General features: G+C 43.7%; 1 protein-coding gene and 1 long non-coding RNA gene across 6 annotated transcripts in view; both read left to right on the top strand.

Annotated features, from left to right (window-relative positions):
• rbms3 (RNA binding motif, single stranded interacting protein) overlaps positions 1-21203 on the top strand; it is a 307360-nt gene that overhangs the window by 110993 nt on the left and 175164 nt on the right. The window lies entirely within an intron of this gene.
• LOC112488516 (uncharacterized) lies at positions 7768-9210 on the top strand. The gene is made up of 2 exons (XR_003052645.1): positions 7768-8261; positions 8302-9210. It is a non-coding gene; the product is annotated as an uncharacterized LOC112488516 (long non-coding RNA).

The raw sequence follows: 21203 nt of genomic DNA, 5'->3' as shown, positions 1-21203 counted from the left end.
ACAGACAGGCGTCATTGATATTCATCCTTTATGGTTAGTCGGTGTCACCCGTGGCCTTGTGGGGTTTAGAGGATGGAGGTGAGAGGGTCAGTAGGACGTGGAGGACGTGGTCAGAAGGCGTGCGTGGACAGTTCTGTCACACTCCCATTAATAACCATCCATGGAGGGGGGGAGGGGGGGTGACAGAGGGGGGAGTGCTCTCTCTCTCTCACATTCCTCTCCTCATAAACAGACGTCAGTCTCAAATCACAAAGATTTTTTTTTTTTCATCTTCTCTGCCACATTCTCCTCCTTATCCCTGGAGATGCTGTTGGGGGGGGGTGTGAGGGGGTGTTTGTGGGCGTGGGGGGGGTGGCATGTTATGGGCATTACTCACATCACAAGTACTGCCGTTCCTCCGCTCTCGCCGGCGTTTTTTCATGATACATATTTGTGATTCTGTGCATGAGGAGAATTTATAGAACATCTGCACCTGGTTAGAACCCAGGGCTGGACGGTGAAGGAAGCAGCTCAACACGGGCCTAATGGGCACAACCATGCCAGGTCAGCATCTGAAAATTCCCACAATCCCCCCCCCCCGCCCGCCCAGAGCGACTGGAGTTAAATTTTTTTTTGGTTTCTCATCAGCCCCAGATTAGAATGTGAAAGTCAGAGTATGAGACAAAACAATAACGTTTGGCTTCGTATTGATCAGTGCAGTGGGGCGTATCATGTGCTTCTCTTTAGCTGAATTATTGATTGCTGAAAGAGGATTTGTGTGTGTTTGAGAGAGAGAGAGAGAGCGTTAGCCTGGTCTGGATATGGGGCTTTTATTTGAGCCCAGGGCAGATGGAAGGGGTGGGTCCACAGACAGGATGTTCCTCTGGTGATTCCTGTCTCTGCTCTTGTCTGATCGGTTGCAGATTTTGGTTTAGTTTTTAGGTTAACTGTCGTTCACATTGGCCTGTTTTCAGCTTTAATGTCAGGTCGTAGAACATCGTGCAGCATCGAACACCTCCAACCCCGGCCTCGGTCGGAGCCCTCGTCCTCCCCTTTGAGCACAATTACAGCACACAGATCAATTATTGTTATTATATGGTGGTGTTGTGTTTCTACCAAATGTGTTCCCTGAGTGGCTGTTGGTCTCACCGTGTGTTTCCGCTCATTTTCCCACAGTGATGGGATTTTTTTTTTCTCTCAGTTCTGTGTTTTGTTACTGCGTAAAATACACGAAAGTGAAAAAGACGTCCACAAACTGCTGTGGTTGTACTTCCAGCAGGCTGCTGTGGTACCAGGACGTACTCTGTTCACCCTTGTGCTCTTAAATACCTTATAGTCGGGGTCATTAAATGTTGGAGATCAGCAAGTTGACAAAAAAAAAACACCGCAAAGACACGCAAGGATTCTGTAACGCAGGCGTGTTTTACTGCGTAACAGCTGATGAGACGTTTTGTCGTCCTCGTCCAGTATATTTTCAACGTCTTTTGTCTCAGGTTGAAGTAGTTTTTGACAGTTTTAGTGACCTTTGTTAAGTTGTCACAGTTGTTGTTTAATTTAATGTAGTGTCATTTTTATTCTTGTCCTGTTTGACTTAAAAGCTTTTAGCCATTTTTAATCTGGCTCCAATTTGACTTGGCTTTTAGCCATTTTTAATCTGGCTCCAAGTTATCTAGCTATAGTTAGCTAATTCTCAGGTTCATTTATCAATTGTTTGAGCTAATATTTAGCCTTCTTGACTGATCTTGTATTTGTAGCCTGACTTTATGTTGCTTCAGGTTAGCTTTCCTCTGAATAGCCTTAGCTCTATCTGCTTAAAAAAATACAGTAAACAAACCATGATTTTTGGCATAATTTTCTTTTTAACTTAACCTATTTAGACCTATATAGAGATTCTGTACACGTGTCATACTTGTGTATATAAATACGGTATATTAGAATCTAACGCCCCCTGTATAAACACAGGGGAACTGTTGATTGGAGGCGATTTGCGCTGCGGTTGTCATATTGAAGCAGGCGATCATCATCTGTGTTCCATTTGGTCCGGTGGAGAACCCAATAAGCTCAGAAGGGCAGGGTGAGGTAGATTTAGCTGCTGCTAATGTCCCGGGCCTTAAATAAACACCAGTCAATAGAAGCCTTTGAGAGGATCTGCACCTTTATCTGACCCTGCCACAGGCACCATTTATACTCCACTTAATTCTTTATAAATGGGAGAAAAGATGGAGGGCACGGAGGTTGCATGCGAGCAAGAAACACAGAGAGAGAGAGGGGTGAGCGTTATGGAGAGGGGGGGGGCGTTTAAAAGCAAGGAAAAGGGTTTGGTTACATTAGGCCGTGTGATCTATTGTGTTACAGAAATAACAACAGAGGCCACGGATCTAAATCCTCCTTTAATGCTGCGACAGATGACACGGAGGAACGGAGGCAGAGACGGATATAGAAAAATAGGTTAAATCAAAGGTAAAATACCAACAAAAAAAAGAGACAAGTTTCATCATCGGTTATCAGTGACATGATAAAGGACGGAGCGAGCAGCTCAGCCTCCGCTGTCTCCACTGATGTGGAAATATTCAGAGGAGTTTATCAAGGAGCTCTTAGCATCCGCGAGCAAATACATATACTTTCCCCATTACATTTAATAAAGCCCGGCCCTGTTTGTGAGTCTGAGCTGATACGCTCTCATTAGCACCAAGACAAGGCGAAGTCCGACTCATTTTCCTACTTGTAATTCTCGATATGTGCTTCACGACTGACTGCTCCAAACAAAATACAGCCGCGGCGTCGCTGTAAATCCTAACTCATCATGTCCTCTCTCTCTAAGCAGGCACAAATTAACAGACTCTTTAGCCCCCACCGTCCTCCCTCCCTCCCTCCCCCCACACGTCTAGCCATAACCTGCCTGTGTTTACGGCAGGGTGACACCGTGTAACCTTTTTATATGCTAAGTGTCAGCCGATGGGGCAAACCACCAGATTTATTTTTTATGTAGAGATATCGTCTGTGCACGTGCATTAGAATGCGTCCACGTACACTGACACGATCTTGGGGAGGGGGCTCGGGGGGGGGGGGTGCTCTTAACCTCTGTCATCCATCAACTGACAACAGACAGCCCTATCTGTACATCCAGCCTGTTGTCTGTTGCCTTTTATTAGCGCTAAGACCTGGCCCTTCACATGATGTCATCCACATCTCATTACAGCGGGCTTTACCAGAGTGGCCTCTGACCGTCCATTTTGATAGAAGAGGATGAGGATGAGGAGGAGGATGAAGGAGTACATTTGAAAGTTAATACTTGCCCTACAAAACATCCAGAAGTAAATACTGCAAGCTCCAGCAGGGGGAGCTCTAAACACACAGTTACAATTTTTAATTTTGAAATCCAATTATAATTTAGTCTCTCTTTTGACAACATCGCTCGTATAGTAAATCTTTGACCTTTGTCTAGAGCTCAGGATAGCATGTCTGCGGATACCAATTAGCATCAGTCTTTTTTTTTTTTGCTAACATCAAAATTACGTTAAAAGTCGCACTATTTCCCAGTTGGACCAGACCCCTGCTCCTGGATTTAAATCTGTTAAATTTATTACAAAATTCACATTATGATTGGATCTTGGATTATATGTCCCGCCTTCTGTTTGACAAACATAACTCTGATTGGCTGTCGTTCTCATTTGTTCATCCTGTTTGCATCAGGAAATCAGGGCTGATACGACAGCTTTTATTAGTTGATAAATGCAAAGAAAAATGACGTCACTGTCATTTATCCCCTACAGAAATGTCCTGTTTCGTTCATTATTTATTTTTGGAAAATTCCCCTACAGAAATGTCCTGTTTTGTTCATTATTTAGTTTTGGAAAATTACTAGTTGATGACATTAACGTTGCGGAGAAAAAACCTAAACTGCATAGCCAGCTACAAATTTTAGCTTAAGTTTGCGAATTACTTCTGATACAAAGACTTGTTAAAGTGAATTACAGCCGGCTGGAGCTGTAAATTCACTGGCATTTAAAAAAGCTGTCTGTATAAATATATTTTACCTTAGCCAGTGGCAGAAACATGGCACACAGGTCTGAGTACAAGACTGTTCAACTGCAGGTCCTTAAATTTATGCTTTAAGTGTGTGTTTGGTCTATCGCTTAAGAGTGAAGGTCTCGAAAGCAGGTCACAGTTTGCTCCTTCTCAACAGGCCCGTGTCCTTGGGCAAGACACTGAACAAAGTACCTGATCACTCACTGGAGGTCGCCGTGAAAAACGGCATCCCAGATAAATGCCTGCAATATAAAAAGATGTGCTTGGTGGTGGAGCCGATGCCCCGGGGATCCTTCTCTCTGAACTCCCCTTCCCCGACCATCTGGAGATAACAGAGCGACTCCAGACTGTGCTGCGGGAAGAAGGAACTCCTACCTGTGCGATGAATTGGGGCATATGGGAAGGCAGTTGTTGTGGGGAGAGGAGTGAGTTTCCTTCAAATGGAAAATGATGGCTTCACACATCACCTTCTGAAGGAGTCGCTTCTAAAAACGGCCCCGGTTCACATTTGTATCCCGTCGGCTCTCCTCTTGACTATTTTTTATTTTTTATTCTTGAACCCCGGTGGTCAGTAATATCTCTGCATCTCCAAAAAATTTACTTCCACATTTTTCTTCACGGCGTCCGTGCGATTAGTCTCCAGCTTCTGTGATGGTGTTGGAGCAGAGATAAAAGACATAAATCTTTATGTTTTCTACATTTTTTTGAAGTGTTCCTACTGAGAGACATAGACTGGAAGAGAAGGCATAAAGGGAGACGGAGGCAGACGGACAGATTTAGGGGCAGATAAAAGAAGACACATTATGTGTCCTTCAGAAATCCAGCGACTCCACAGGCTCCTCCACCTACACCAGCTCTTCCCCACGCTCTCCCTGTCTTGTTTTACTCGCTCTTCTTTGTGTAACATATCTACTTGGCGCCGCGTTCTCCGACCCGCTGCTTTATTCCTCCGTTTCCTCTTGGCCTGGACTTTTTCTGCTCTTTGTTTTATGGTTCACTACAGTGAGGAATTTGTCCCTTTGCCATTTTTCGAACACTGGCGTATCCTTTTTAGTTTTGCCAAGATCGCCTTCGTTTTTTTTTTTCTTTTTTTCCCTCAAACCTCTCTTTTATGTATGCAGTTATTCTCTTCTATTCTGTCTAGCTTTTGCATACCTTTTTGCATTTTTTTTTCTCCCAGCAACCCCTGCTGTCTGCTGGCCATGATGTCCTGCCATCTGTGCAGGACACGACCAGTGGCTCAGGATACTGTTCCCTTAAATACGTGCTGAAATAAAATGAGGAATAAAATCAAAGTCAGTAACGCAGTCTTTTTATGATTGTGTTTGCACAGAATGAGAACAAAATACTTTTTTGTTCTACAATGTGACAAAAATGAGTTGTTATGGAGCAATTCATGAAAACAGAAAAAAATCTCCAGTATAAAAATAAAACACACTTAAATTTTACGATTCAGTTTGGCTCCCAGTAATTTTCCAAACAGAATGAAAATATTTAACAAAGCGCTGAAAAAAAAACAAAACACTGGAATCAGAGTTGGACGTTTTATGTTTTATGACCTGCATTTTTGAGATTTGGAGAGGTTATTTAATCCATGATTATCTGATGGAATATCGCCAAGAGAAACTGACTATTGCAGGTCGGTGTGTTCACGTTCACTGCAGCTGTTTTCAAAGGACAGCAGGCGATGATCAAACACCTCCTTTGATTCTACACCTAAAGACCAGAGAAGAAAACTTCAAGTGTTTACGCATTCTCCGAGTCTATCATGTGTTTTTTTTTGTTTTTTTTATCAGACTAAACTAAAATCCAGGGCTTTGAACCCCCTGGTACTCTGGTGTTCTTTGGTTCTTCGTACTCCGGGGCTGAGTGGCTGTGAGTCACGGTGGCAAATGCTAAAGAAGGTGAAGCAACTGCACCCTGTGGGAGGCAGAGAGTGACACAGTGGGTCAGTGAAGGGCTTTTTTGTGTGTAACTGAAGCTCACAGTGTCTGCTGTCCTGCCTTTGGTTGGCCGGTCCACGGGAAGCATGCTCAGGTTGCTGGAACTACAGCAGCAGCAGCATCAGCAGCAGCATCAGCAGAACAGTGGAAGGGGAGGTGGAGGTGGAGGTGGAGTAGATGGCAGCTTGACTCTCGTTCCCTGACTCAGACTCGGCTGAGGTAATTGCTCCTGCATTTTTAATAAGTGGTTGCTGCGTACACTTTAAGCAGCAGCAGCAGCAGCACTAAAGTATCTCCTGTATGGCAGCCCTGCAGGAGATTTGCTTTGTCGGGCCCTAAATGTTTTCTATAATATTCAGACCTGCTCTGAAGGTGATGTATTAATAATATATGTGATAACTGTGAAATTATTTTTCATGACAAATCAAACGTTTTTCTCTAAAAACACAAAATTGTAGCCAAAAAAAAATGACATTATTGCAGTTGATAAAAAGTTTGTCTTGTCATAGCAGATCTCACTACTAATGTCGTATGTCGTGTACTTCAAATACATGTAGTTACTTGAGAGGGATTTGCATTTTCATTGTCACAGTGATGGTGAAAATGACCTTCAATCTTCACCTCAGATATTTTTAAAAAAACCTGAAGGAAACAGACACCACCAGCATCAGACATGTCGTAGCAGTGAAACCCTACCACAGTGAGCCCCCCCCCAACCACCCTACTATGAAAAACATAAACCCATGCCTGTAACACCGAGTGTACGCGGCTGCATTAGTGACGGCAGGTTCAGTGAAAACACTGTGTCACGCACAGTTGGAGAAATAGCTCCGTAAAAAGCCAATCCTGCCATGAATGAGGATAAGCAAATAGGCATGAGCACTTGAATGGCTGCCAGTCCTGTCACATTCCCCTCTTACCCGGCCACAATGAGCTCCTATACAAATAAGGATACGTGCACCAATTTAGCACAGCAGATGAACCTTGCGAAGCCTTGTCGAGCAAGTGGGGGGATTACCGCGAGCAAACAGGCCTTTCTGCCGGCTTTATTTGAGTTAAATGACTCGAGCCACCCTCTTAGATTTAGCCTGAATGGCTTCTTTGGCAGAGTCTTTCACCGCCGCCGCTGCCGCCGCTGCTGCTGTATGCCAGTTATAAATCACACATGCTCACACACACGTCTGACTCCACTTAACATTTCAAGTGAATCTCACTGCCGCGTCTATCCCAGCCACCGTATGGAACACATTTGATTCAGGGTGAGCCGTCTGTGCAGCCAAGTGAAATTCAAGATCCAGACATGAATCGAGAATTTTTTTTTTTTGCATTCTGCTTAACTCTACCACACACACACACACACACTCAGACACTCACACAGACACACACACACACATTCTGTGCACTTGCTGCACATTACTTCACGCTGCATGACAGGCGTGATAGGTTTACAGCTAGAATTTGCTTCAGTCACTAGAACGGATCGTGCAATTAGCAGAAATGAGTACACATCACGCCACGGCTTCACTCAGCAGACATTAATCACTTGAATAACAACTGTAGACTTAAGCGAATGACTTGATGGTTTGGCAGGAGCCTAAACACTTGGAAATCAGTCGCTGGACTAACATGGCTGTGCGCAATGTTCATTTGTTTTATTGAGGGCCTGCGTGGGTACAAGGCTACGTATGGCCTCCGAACACGGGCGGAGGTTCATACATACGTCATCATACGTATGAAAACTGTTGGTGGGAATTTTCTGTCATGCCCCCCCTCTCTGGGACAGAAATGTTTTCATGCCCCCTCCGACCCATAGCACAGACACCGACGTGTGTGCATTACTCAGTATGTGGAAAAACACTGACGAGGGCACGTGGGCGGCATGAATTAGACGGCAAGGACACTGATCCGGTGAGCTAACCCAGCCTGGGAAGAGTCTCTCCGACCAGGATAAATGAAGAAGACCGCGGCGGACGGAGCCGTCGGCACGGCGGAGCTCGATTGGAGGAGAGATTATTATTCTTCGGTGGTAATTAGTAGCACATAAACAGCCAGAGGCAACATCATTTTAGAAAATGTGCCTTTGTGATACGTGGTCTCCGTACAACAGGCCTGTTCTCGTCGCTCTTCAATAGTTAATCATGTTGCCTCCAGGACGTCCCCCGTGCGCTCACACAGAGGGTGAGGAGCCGGCGTACGGCAGATGAAGTTGGTCTGACGATGGACACACATCACTGGTCTCCTGCTGTACTGTCCAAACATCGGACAAACCCTTTGATTGAGGTTCGTCATTGTTAAAGGTTCCATAGTGCGGTTAGCATGTCTGCCTCGAGAGCAGAGATCATTGTTAAAGGTTAGCATGTCTGCCTCGAGAGCAGAGAGTCCTGGGTTTGATTCCCAGAGGAACCACACGCTTGATTGTTAATCCTCCTCCTGTAAGTCGCTTCGGATAAAAGTGTCTGCTAAAAGCATTAATGTGAATGATTCACCGCAGAAACAGACCAACAAAGACGAGAATATTTAGATGCTGAAGATCTATTAAAATTTTTTAAATCAAAGAAATGGGTATTGTAACAAAATGGTACGTTGCGACAGGATTGGCAATCAAAGAATTATATTACTTATATCTGACTAATCCCCCTGCTGTCCAGATCGGCTCACTACATCAAAATAACCGGGGACATCTGAGCAGCCTGAGATTTAAACCTTCGTATTTAAGGTTTCTGTGCCTTTTAAATACAGATTTCAACCTCACTGAATGGGTTTCTGCATTAACAGAGACCAAACCAGCCCCTTCCCAGTGCTGAGTGTATGCAAATGTTTGCATGTGAGTACTTTTACAGTTGATGAATACTAATGTTTTCACTTTTCTTGTAGTTTTCTGTCCTTGGGCCTTTATTGAAAATGTTAAAATAAATAAATAAATACATACAGGAAGCCTTGAAAAACACTTACTTCCTAATTCCCTGTCTCCTCTCCTTCTCCCTCTCATTAGCTGCGTTGAGCGCCCCCATGGAAAACTTGTATCCATTATTTATTTCTAGCCCCCAAAAACAACAGCTGCACGCTTGTGTAACTGCCATATGTTAGGCTTCTCCCAACATATTGGGGCGATTCAAGCCGCGGAGGGAAACTTTCCACCGACCGACCCGCAGAGATCTGTAGCTGAACTTGGATTACTTCACAAACTCATTTTTCTCTGTATCGATAGAAAGAAAGAAAAAAAACGATGTAAACTTTCTTCAACAGAGGTAGAAAAAAACCCAGACTCTGTAGAGTAATTAACAACAATAACAGCACGGAGCCAAGTCTTTTCAGATGCTCCTCACCCACTGGACTATCAGAGAGAGGGGAGAAAGGGTCACATTAGGATTCAGCCGATAAAGCAATAAACCCTTGTAGTAGCTGCAGTCGGCGCCATTCAGAGCAGATTTTGTGTCCTCAGCACTTTGGGCCTGCAATTAATCACTAAGCTGACATTACACTCCCTGCGAACGTTGGATAAACACCGTGGAAGCGGCCAGACCCCGTCCTCCGCTGCCACACAGGGCCGCTGTAATCTGGCGGACAACTGTTGACACTTTCAGAAATGTTGAGGAATTCTGTGCTGCTCCGGTTCTGGAGACTTCCTGCGGTGAGCCGGGAGGATGAGCCGACTTAGTCGGTGGCTCCAACAGCCAATCGGAGCCTGCGGCGGGCGAGCCCTGCTCTGTCACCCTCCCAGTCTGGGGCTGGTGGAGCGTGGTCGCCTCTCACGGCTGATATGTGGCAGCATTAACTTGTGTGTCGCATCTGTTTAACCCCTGAGTGTATTTACGTGTGTGTGTGTGTGTGTGTGTACATGGGGGTTGCGCCAGAGGTTTGGGGGGTGGGGGGAGTGGCGGGGGGCCTGCTCTGTCACCCTCCCAGTCTGGGGCTGGTGGAGCGTGGTCGCCTCTCACGGCTGATATGTGGCAGCATTAACTTGTGTGTCGCATCTGTTTAACCCCTGAGTGTATTTACGTGTGTGTGTGTGTGTGTGTGTGTACATGGCAGTTGCCACAGTGATTTGTGGAACGGGAAGCCTCTGGGCCTGTCGAGGCTTCATTAGGATGACTGCTGGCTCTGTGTGCTCCCATTGTTACCATAGCAATAGTTGCCAATAGTGTTTGCTTACCCAGCCCATTGTTTCACAGCAGGTCGGACCAGGTTACTGTAAGGATTGTACCGTAACGCAGCGGCTTAACTCTGGTTGGCAGACGCCTTTCGATTGGTCCGCAACAACACAGCACGTCGTCATCATTTTCACCTTCTTTTTAATATTATTTATATAGAAAATAAGTTGTTGTTAAAATGTCAAAATCCTGATCCTGGACTAGGATTTGAATTTATTAGTGATCCAAGTGATGCACCTAGACATATATATATATGCACATATATATAAATATATATATTTGTATGTATGTTTGTCATTTGTTGCAGGGGGTAATGAGGAAGGCAGTTCAGCTAATCGACCTGTTGTAATCAGAGCTCGTTGATGTGGGAGTCGAACGTCTTCCAGTGAAGGATCAGGATTCGTCAACCACTGAAGCCCAGATTCACTGACTCATGAGCAGAAATATCAGTTTGAGCGGAAACATGAGGCAGCGGGACCTTTATCGTTGAGAAGGAAGGGAGTTTTTTTTTTTTTGGGGGGGGGGGGGGGTAATGAGGAAGGGTGGGAGTCTGTTTGAGTTCACAGAGTTCACTGGAAGGGACTGACACTCAGCTTCCTCTCCTGCAACCTCTCTTTCTCCCTCTCCTCTCTGCTGGCTGATCTAAATAATTTATCTCATATAATTTATCTCTTACTCACACACACACACACACACACCTCATGGGGGTTAGATCCTGGGGCTGGTGTAGGGTGATCAAGCTGGAATCTGCACAGAGAGAAACCTGATAGTCGACCTCTGTGCCAAACACATGAGGTCACCCTGAGTGACTGGCCCTGCCTGCCTGCCTGCCTCTGCTCCATCTCTGCCTCTAGATTCAACCTCTCTGTCACTGAAAAATTACGAAAAGATGCTAAAGTAGTTGCTAGTTAGCTGCGTGTTCGGCTAAAGCAGGACAAAAGCTGCTGTTGTTTAAAAATGCCACTGCAGGAACCAGGAAAATCTGCTGGTTATTTCTGCTGTGGTCTGTTCAGAATGACATCACCTCAGCGGAGGTTTCAGATTGTTGTCTGATTGTTGTCTGATTGTTGTCCGTTGGCAGGGCTGTAGGATGTCATGACATTAACTTTACAATAGGAAAAGTCGAGTAAGTGATGAGAGAAAAACAGGAGTCACCTTTGGCTCCACCCAGGCCTTACCTACAGTAACTAACCTCCACCTTCATTGACTTGGTGGTGACTGGGTGGATGAGGAATGTTGGGCATCATTAAAGGTTGGTGTTCTGCACAGGGCTTCAAATCCAGGCTGTTTGGATGGAAGCTCTGGTGTTTCAGAATATCAGATCCAGATCCTGTGAATTCCTAGAATTAAAACCTAGATATTATCTCCAGATCCAGATCCTGTGAATTCCATCCTCGTGCCCTTTGAGATCCTAGAATTAAAACCTAGATATTATCTCCTTACATTGGTTGCCCTGGGTTTGTCGTTTCAGTTTTCAGGAAGCCGTGATGTCACGTCTCTGCCTTTAGTTGTTGTTTGTTTGTATGAGTTAGCACTTGACACTGATACACGTCCACCCTTACCTCGGGGTCTCACATATTTATATATGACATATTTGACTTCTATGAAGAAAATTCCCAGTGTCTATTTTTAGCAGATCTATGTTGATGTTCTCAGCCATCGGGGAATCATTACAAATAGTGTTTCACACTTTAAAAAAAACAAACAAAAGGATTCAGTGACTAAAAAAAGTAAATGTGGAAATGCTGGAGGTCTGACCACAACTTTATGGATCACTCGTTGTTTTTAGGGCGTTTGGGATCCTATTTGTAGCCTGTTATATAGTGTGAAAAACAATACGCTCTGCAGGCTCTAGGAGTTGATGGCCATGAGTGGTGGGAGTCTTAAAATGGAAAATGTGTAGCAACTCTAAGCTCCTGGGACTCGTCTTTTATCCTGAGCAGCTCTTTGAAATACCCACCCAAACCCAAACAATGCTGTCGACTCAAAGCGCTGGTCTCAGAACGACCCTAAACATGTGCGCTTTAGATCCCGGCTCCTGTTCTGTTGTCACACAAGCATCCAACATGGACACCTGCATTTGATCAGTCCACACACACACACACTCTGGTTGATCTTTACAGCTTTTTCAGAACAACATCCTTCCCCGTGGTCACAGCAGCATAAACCCAACCTCACCCCACCACCAAAGTAAGGTTCTGATAACTGGATTATCACTGAGGAAGTATCAATACTAGCAGTGGTCCTTAATGAGATACAAAAACAAACACACACACACACACAGCCTCCCCCTCTAGACACCGACGCCACCTCTGACTCTCACGCATCTCATGTTCTCTCCCCCCTGCCCCCCCCCCCTCCCCGTATTATGTTAAAGTGGACATGCGTAACTGCGTAGCTGGCGTGGTTTGTTGTTTTTGTTGGCGGTTGTCAACCGCCCCCACGGTGTCTCCGGCTACAACGATCATTGTTGCAGGAACCACAAATCTTCATCACGGTTTTCACAAATACGCTCCTTCTGTGAGGTCCTACTGTCGAGAGAGGCAGTGAGAGGGTGAGGGAGGGCAGAACGTGTATCATTAGCCCGGGGTGTGTTTTTGCTATTAAAGCTAAGAATCTGGACGTCTGTCCACCGTCCAGATTTCTTTGTGTAAAGTATACTGTAGTACTACTACATATTTATAAAGCAGTACAAAAATAAACTTTAGGTATTATATATTTATTGTTGTTCAATCTGTTGTGCTAAAGAAGAAAAAAATACTACATGATGGTGATAAACAAATTCCAGCAAAATAGTATTCTGTATGTAGTATTTAAGTACAGAGTTTTTTCATTACTACGTCATTTTGCTGTTAGCAATCAAGCTAAAAATATTGAGTGTGAAGGATAAAATAGCTTTAATCTCTATTTTCGGTCATGACGACTATTTGCTAACATCGTCATCTCTTTGTCATCGCAGTTGAGCTCAGTTTGGTCCAGTCACGGGGAGCTATTGCTAACAGAGGCTAAAGAGCCAAGTGTGGCCCAGGAGCCAGAGGTTGCAGACCCCTGACCCACTGTAGAGTCTTGAAGTATTCCAGATACAGACTTAATGAATGAACTGATGCTAACGGTGGTTTATTTGTACAGGTTTACACCAAGTTCCACTGAAGTAGATATTGATCTCCATATCAATACATTTCCATGTTGTCCATTATTTAAACCCCGACACTGTTTGGGTGGTAAAGAGGAAATACACTGAAACCTACACTTTGACTAAGGTCCAAATCAAAGCCATTAGGACCTTGAACTAAAACACTATAATGACATTGTAGCTGCCAGTACCGCGTCGCTGAAACATCGAGTACCAGCAGTAATTAACATTCACTTTTCTGTTTCCCCAAGAGTCACAAAGCAAAAGTCAATACCAGACCTGCTGCCTGGTGTCTGCCTTTCTTTTCCTGCTTGTAAGCATGAAATTTCCGAAGGACGTGTTACTGCGTTTCTACCCCGAATAACCTTCCTGCTGGAACCGCCTTGCCAAGTCATTCAGCGCTGGCTGGCTGCGGTGGCCGGCTGACTCTATATGGTTCGTGCATCTGTAGGCACATGGCGTTCCTGTCGGGGCTCCGCGGCGGTCAGGTTTCCAAACAGTGTGTTGAAGTTTTACCATCAGACCCGGAGCCTATAGAGCTGCTAAAACAGTTCGCGGTCAACCACGGAATGTGTGTAAAAAAACTGCAAATGTCGGTGTAGGATGTGTGTGTATTTACATACACTGATTTTGTTTTTTTTTTTACCCACAGTTTTGACAGTGTGGTTGATCTTTATCTTAAACATTGTTATTTTCAGAGCTTTATTTTAAGGTACATAACCACAGCGTGAGTGTCTTTCCCGCTGCTTCCAGGACCTTGATTTGGACTGTTGACTATTAAAGCTGCCATTTTAATGTCATAGTCACCAGACTTTTTTTTTTTAACACAATTTTTCAAACATAACTTTTGTGTAAAATTCCATTTTATTTTCCTCAGTGCCTTCCTTCTTTCTTCTCTCCCCCCGTAGAGACTTTGGTTTGTGTTGTGAGTTAGAACAGGTTGAGTTAATGGAGAACGTCAAAGCAGCTTGTAGCGCTGCCTGGGCTCTGACCCTCAGAGATTGTGGAGTGACCTTAGTGCCGCTGCCGTGAGCCTGCAGTTAGAATCCAATCTCCTGGCTGGGATATGATGCATGTTTTAGCGGTCCACTTTGATAACTTTGCCCCCTCCCTGCCTCCCTCCAAGTGTCTATCATCCCTCTAATGGAACCTGGTTTGTTTTCACCAGTGATGACCGAGGTGAGGAAGGTTCCACCGCTCGCTGGAGGCTGCTGCACATTTGTGTAATCACAGCAGACCTCCTCTGGCCCCGCGCTGTACCTCGGTGGAGACAGGAAATTGGGCTTTAATTTTTATTTATTTTTTTCACTTTCTTGGTAAAATGAACACATTTATACATATGAAAAGCAAACGACTGTCGGATGGGGTTTTTAAAATTATTATTTGTGAGACTGGATGAGGAGACTAAGCCGTTACAATACGAACGATAGCCGCTACGATACTAGCAATAGCATAAAAATATGGTAGCTTTCTAGCATAAAATCATATGAATAAATACAACATTACGTTAACATTATTTAAAATTTTAAATTCTTGCCTATTTTATTTAATTATTAGCAAATTTGCTCCAATACTTGATAACACTGTTAAAGATATTCAAGCACTACCTCATCCATGATATCTGTTCAATAAATTGTCATAAAATAATATTTTTTATTGTGCACTGGAATCAGCAAAGTCAAATTGAACATTTGTCTTTAGCTAAATGCTAACGCACATTAAGAGTGAACTGAATGAGTCATCAAAGACAGTCTTCTTAGCTTCTGGGAGATGAAAGAGTCATCAAAGACAGTCTTCTTAGCTTCATTTTGTTCCCTTTCTTTTCCAACATTGACTCTCCCTACTGGTGGTCACTGTGTGAATTACACCATCGACCCCATGTCCCCCATCCAGATACTGGATTGTCATTTTAACTATGGTGCAGGATGAAGCTGAAGGTATTTGGGGGGTGGGGGGGTGAAGGTGTGCAGGACAGAGAGAGGCTTCAGAGTGAACTGTCAGCAGACTTTGAAGGTGTGAAGCCTCGGACCAAGGTCGCCTTTTAACTCCTGTGGCCTTGACTTTGTCTTTTTTCATTGTCATGTAGACTCTGTGTTTCCACTCTGATCAGCTGTTTCTTCTTCTTTTTTTTTTTTTTACTGACCAACCATTCTCCTCTGCCTCAGTGAAGGTGAAGCAGCATGAAAAATAGACAAACAAACCATAACCACCATCACAGTCGGCCCAACTTTTTCTACTTCTCTCTAATCTTCCGCTCACTTTTTTATATAATGGTGGTTGTTTTTCAATCCGTTTCAGCCCTGACAGCCGCGGCCTGATGGGACTGTGAGCGACTGTCATTTTCATAATCAGGCGATCAGTAGATTGTTTTTTTTTTTTGTATGATTAGTTGACTATCAATTTATTTCATAAATTACAGCATTTTTTTTAAATGTCAGTTTTAGTGATGGTTTTTCAACTTCCAACCATTGGTCGATTATTACAAAAAAAAAATTGTTTCTCATGAAGTTGTAAAATTTTGAATGAATTGACTTTGAGGTTTGAGGTTTTTGTCTCTGGATAAAACACCAATCAGTGTTAAAGATTTTAATCCCACAAAGTCAGGCTTTTGTCAGGTAGTAGTTTGACCCTTGACCTTGGCAATGAAGCTGATCACTTTTCAGTGTAATTAACAATGACCAGCGGTTCCTGCTCTGTGTGATCCAGCTCTGGACCTGGACTTGGACTGAAAACACAGCCTGTGTTCATTAATCCTCTCCATTCTTTGCTGATTCGCGTTTGTAATCATCAGATTACAGATAATTACGGGGGGTTTCTGCACGAAGAGAGCGAAGGAGAGGAGGTGAAAAATAAAAAGACGATAAAAGATAAACGGAGAAGGTAAAGCAGGGTGTTGGATTACCAGCTGCAACAGAGGCTACCCTCAACACCCACCACTTCATTCCTGCCGCCCGGTTTATTGCTCGCTGCTAGCTGAGGCAATGAGGTGCTGTGAACCTTGAGCTCATGTCTATATAGTAGGTCCTGGGCTTAAACCACGTTCACGTGTGTGTGTGTGTGTATGTGTGTGTCACCAGTTAATGTTCTCAGGACCATCACCTCGTCATAAATACTCTAAGTCTTTGACTCGGCGCCAATGGGCCGTAAGTCGTCAGGAATGACAGCCACGCTGTGAAATTAGGTGCCTATCAAATTGTGACTCCTGGCCATTGTCACTGCTTAAGATGTATGAGACACGGGGGGGGGGGCCTCCGCCCTTCAACACCCTCTTCTCCCCCCCATCAAGCATACTGGATGGTGCTAAAATAATGCATAAATAATTGGTTGCATTTTCCCTTTTTTTTTTTTTTCTGCCGCTGCGCTGGCTAATGTAGCAGAATCTTCAACTAAAAAAAGAAGTCATTGGAGGGTGAGGACGGGGGAGAGATTGTTTTATGTGAATGACCCCCCCCCCTCTCTCTCTCTCTCTTTCTCTCGCTCTCTGTCTTTCTCACTGAATTGAAATAATTTGGAGCGTTTAGGACAGGACTGGGACTGCGCAGAGAAGAATATATGTGGATATTGTGGCGCGGCGGGGCTTTTAAGTGTGTTGTGATTTCGTTATTTATTGTTTTGCTGCGGGGAACAGGGCGAGCGGCGAACGCTGCTCCCTCAGATGTCTTTAAATAGAGATCCTGACTGCCTACTTGCCTGCTCGCCTGCATTCAGAAATGACCGGCTCAATCTCTTTTTGGTAATATACATTAGCCATGGTCGGCGTTTGTCACCGGGAATAGCTTAAGTGCCCTTTAGCTGACATTAGACTCTGTGTTTCCTCCTCTGTTGCTCCCTCGTTTCTGGAAAAAACCACAGGGCGGAAATAGTTTGCTCACACAACAGCTGCGATTCTGCTCATTATTCCAGTGAAAATTTCCTGTTTAGAGGAGGAAACGCATTCACGGCCACGTCTAATACAAGCCTAAGTAAAGATGTTGCCTGGAAATTATTTTCTTTACTGTCTTTTATGAGCCTCCACGGTGCATTGCTTGAAAAAAAAAAAATATTTTTTTTTATTTCTCCCCAGAGGTTTGACGAAGCAGCATTTTCCACAGTCACAGAGAAAACTATGCAGCGGGCTGAGTGTCGGATGTTTTTATTTAAATCTGTTGTTCCTTTGGCTCCAGACAAAATGTCATATCAACAACAAATTTACAAAAAAAAAAATACACACACATTTGCATTAAATACAACACAATATCAAGCACACACTTTAGTCCCTGTGCAGTTTTCCCTGAAAGAATAAGACAGAATCTGCCAGCGAGTGACTTTTGTTGTCGCTAATCAAAGTTTGGCTCCGTCTTTTGTCTAAAATTAGCTGCGGTCTGGTAAAAATAGACTCTTTTGTGTTGAGTAAGATTTAGTCTTGTCAAACTTATCAAGACTTCTTTGTTTTCTTCTTCTTTTCAACTGAATACATGTTGTCTCTTTGTTTTTTCTGCTGCTGCCCTCAAACCACAATGACTAAGTCATAAATTAGACCTCAAACTCCCGCGGTGAGTTTTCAGACAAGTGGAAAGCAAATTTTTCTGTAGTGTTTTGCGTAAATCATTGACAATGGACGGTTTTTAAGCAGGCCAAAAAAATAAATAAAAAATCGAATAAATAAAATAAAATACAACTTCCTGTCCTGAAGCAGTTAGCATTGTTAGCTTAGTCCAAGATCAACCAGTGTAAACTGTAGGAATGATGTGTAATTCTGTACTGTCTTTCCAGCTAACATCGGAAAATGATCAGAAATGTTTGAAGAGAATGTTTTTTTTTTTCAATTTATTTTAAATATTAGTTATAGAACAGTGATTTCACTTTTTAATTTGCGCCAATTCTTTATTTATTCCTGCTCCGCATCATTGACACTTTTAACAAAAGAAATTTAACCTTTTTTTTTTTTAATAGACACTCCTTTATATTTCTGAAATATTCCCTTGAATCGTTGCACGTTTTAACGTTAAGCTTCGTTTTCTTGAATCAATAAACAGCTTCATGAGTTATATGACAGTTTGTGAAAACTCTACCTGCTCCGATGGCTTTGTTGAATGTTAAATCCGAGGCGCCCTTGGGACGTGGAACAGCCTGCTGCTCATTAATTATGCATTTCAGATACTTCAGTGTGAAATGAAGGAATGGCTCCCTGCTCTGGCCGGAGGACAGTGTTCTGTGTGTGGTACCCCTCCACGTCTTGTCATTTGCTGAAAGTATAATTTTTTGCTGCTCTCAAACAGCACGAGGGCTCATTGTGATGGTAATGACCCGTCCAAGTTCCGCGGGCAGAGCCCTTCATACTCTGGCCCACAATGACTCCGCTGTCTTGGTATTTAAGAGGTGGTCTGCTGCTGGCAGACGTCCGAGCCCAGGAGTTTCCTGTTCATGTGGTAATCTGTGCCACGGTACAATCGAGCGAGAGCGGCTCCTCTTGGAGCCCAGCCTCGCACATTGACGGGGAGAATGGAGGGGCCACACACGGCAACAATGGGAGTGCATCGCTATCAGCTCATGAAAAGTCTCCATTGGAGGGTAAATAAATAGTTTAGAAATCTTTTGAGTTAGCACAATAGAGCAGACCACCGCCGATCCCCGCCTTTGATGTCTCCTTACAATTTGTGCTGCTTTATGAAAATGTAATGTTACCTCAAAAGAAGTAAAAAAAAAAAAAAAAAAAGGACAGAGTGTATAAACTCAAATGAGGATTTTTTTTCTTTCGCTCATGAAAGAGAAACGTGTGTTGGCAGTGAATTGGATTTAAAAAAAAAAAACTAAAAGAAAAAGGAAAGGGGATTGTTAGTGTCTTGTGAGATTTAATTTTAACAAGAAGTAAAGGAGAATTGTGCGATTCATTAGCCAGCAGAGGATTCCAGCAGAAAAGCCTCACGCTCCAGTCGCTGTTTCTCAATTTCTTGCAAAAGTGTGCGCAGTAGACTCGAGGGTGTCATCGTAAAGAAGAGTGGAATGCAAAATAGTGAAATCTAAAATAGTCTTTTGAAGTAACCCATGCAGGGGGAAAAGGCTCCAAAGTGGTTAGGAGTGCAGTCGTGTAATTTCGGATCGCCACGGGGAGAATTACTACCCCCCTGTGTTTGATTCATAAAGTGGTTTGAATGGATAGCTGATCCGGGGCGATTTCATATCATTCTGTTTTTTTTTTTTTATGAAATGAAATTTATGGCGATCCCAGGTTCTTGTTGACGCTAAAATAACCTCCTTAGGACCTGGAGGAAAAGATACTGTACATCAGATACCACTGAGCGGCAGGAAGCAGCTTTTCACCAGTTTATTTTTAACAACGTCAGTGAGGAAACCTAAGAACTGAACGCGAACCTTGACCGTCTTGCGTGAAGGAAAACAGAAAGAACAAGTTTTCCCTCCGTAGACACAGAAGGACCGATAGCATCTGCGCCGGATCGGTTCTAACCTGCCTGAACCCAGATGGCCTGTGTTTATCTGCGCTCGCTCCTGCGCTCCGCTCCGTGTCCAAACGTCACGTGCATTAAAGTCGAGGAGAGCGCGGCAGGCCACAGTCACTGAGGCAAAGAGGAAACACTATCCACCATTACACTCACCTGTTCCACAGCAGTGTGACTTATCTCATGAATAAATCACCACCTCCAAGGTCTCCACAGCTCCAGTATTACACCTTTTGCTTTTTTGGCAGACTTCTTCCTCCTCCATCCATCTATTCTGTCTGTTACCACTTTTTTTTTCCCTCTTACACCTCCTGCTGTAACCGTCCAGCGAGGAGCGCTGCCTTTATTTATCACACAATCGTGGCACTTTTGAACAAAGCTCCACACCTGCACTGATTGAACTCTGTCTGTGAGAGTTGTGAAACACAGATCATCCCCCACTTTGGCATTGACAGCCGGGGGTCGGTTTGACCAGAGGAGGCCTGGCTCGGCTCGGCTCCTGTAAATCACAGGGAGACGCGTGTTGAAGGAGGCGCTACCTCAGTGGTCCTGCCTGTTGGCCAACAGGAATTACTCTGCTGCAACGTCGCTGGATAAATAAATGAAACAAAGAGTGGGTGAAGAAAGTCGAGTGATGAAGGAATTTTAGATGATTTTTTTATCTGACATGTCCAGGTGCAGAGGTTGGGATTTTTTCATCATAGTTGCAGTGATACATGGTTTGGTTGAATGTTATTGTTAAGCATTTATGAACAATAGTTCTATTTTAAAAAAGGATAACATTTGAACACACGACATACCAATTTATAAGGCTGTTATATTTAAAAAAGAAAACGGAGTAAAAAGTCCTTTTTTCCCTGTATTTCAGTACAAACACTGGGCTGTAAAGCGGAAACAGAAAAGTTCACGTTGAGCGTCTTTACAAACAGACTGGACTAGAAATACAACTACTCCTGTTCTGTCATATTACTCTATTATATATTATATTATCTGGACTGTTTTCCTTGCTTGCTAACAGCAAAACCTCCGTTTTATTTAAGCAGAGGTGTGATCTATAAATCTTTGCTGTGTTCTGCAGTAAATACTTGAGACTTTTGGTGTTTTAGAGTAGAGTTTTAACTCTGCAATTTCAACTTTAAAACAAAATCGACAAGGTTTATAACCAGTCGTCTCAGAAGAATATAAGAAAAAAAAATAGAGCATTATGTCCCGAGAAATGGAACGAAAAAAGAATTTTCTTTTTTTTTTTGTGATTTGCTGCAAAAGCCAAAACATCTGTTGTAAAATGTCTCGGACGTGTCGCAGATGTGTCCAGAGGATGATGTCACAGCACCTCAGTATACAACCTTATGTTCAGGACTTTGGCTCAGTGGAAGGGTTGAAGGCCGGCTGGGATTGAACCTTACTGTATGTTGACGTTGGGTAAAACAACCCACCGCGGAGCCTGGTGTCTGTCTGCAGCACGGCTGCAGGAGAACACGGATACAGAGGAGTTTTTGTGTTGAGTAATGCTGCTACTCCTTCGGGGGGG

Source organism: Cynoglossus semilaevis, chromosome 18 (genome assembly GCF_000523025.1).
Source record: "Cynoglossus semilaevis isolate Cse_v1.0 chromosome 18, Cse_v1.0, whole genome shotgun sequence".
Lineage (NCBI taxonomy): Eukaryota > Metazoa > Chordata > Actinopteri > Pleuronectiformes > Cynoglossidae > Cynoglossus > Cynoglossus semilaevis.
This window is presented reverse-complemented; position numbering and strand designations above follow the sequence as displayed.